Source organism: Cavia porcellus, unplaced genomic scaffold (genome assembly GCF_034190915.1).
Source record: "Cavia porcellus strain 051 isolate PalLab524CR breed Dunkin Hartley unplaced genomic scaffold, mCavPor4.1 scaffold_21, whole genome shotgun sequence".
In the NCBI taxonomy this organism is placed as follows: Eukaryota; Metazoa; Chordata; class Mammalia; order Rodentia; family Caviidae; genus Cavia; species Cavia porcellus.
The window spans coordinates 17,062,810-17,063,535 of NW_026947504.1; positions in this window are offsets into that span (position 1 = coordinate 17,062,810).

Genomic DNA, 726 nt, shown 5'->3' on the forward strand with positions numbered 1-726 from the left:
CCTCCTTGGGCTGATCCTCTTCTTCCCCTTTTAACTGAGCAAGGCGACCACAGAGTTTGGAAATCTTGGGTGTCTAGAAGAAAACAAAGCCATGACCCCCGAGGGGAGGATAGAGTCGGTGGGCAGAGCCAGACTGATTTTGAGGAGAGCTGGCTAAGCTTTGGGACCTCCTGAAGCCATCTCCAGGGGACCCTGAGCAGGAGCACGTAACCAGTCCCAGTAGGTCAGTAACACAAGTGGGGATCTCCCAGGAGACAGATGATTCGCGCTGAACCAAGAGACAAGTTGTTACAGAGGCCTGACGGGGTAGGGAGAGAGGGGAGCACTCAACAAATCAGGTCCAGCCATTTACCCCCCCAAAATGGAATTTTTATGAATTGATCATAAAGAATTTTTAAAAATCCCTTAAAATAAAAGACCCAGTCAGAAAATGAGCAACTGAAATGAATAGACATTTTTCTGATAAATGAGAGCAACCAGCCTATAAACACATGAAAAACTGATCAGACCCCTGGACACCTGAGGCAGAGAATGGCAGGGAATAAAGGAAAACAAGAGAAAATATTCAAGGTGCAAGGTACTAGCAAGCGAGGAGCTCGGGAGCAGGGTGGTGTATTTTCCATGGAAAGCAGCTGAAGTGCGGGACAAGCTAATGGAGAACAAGTCCTTCTCCATATCAGCATGCTGCGCTCTCCAGCTGTCCTCTGCAGATGTTATCTTGCCTCA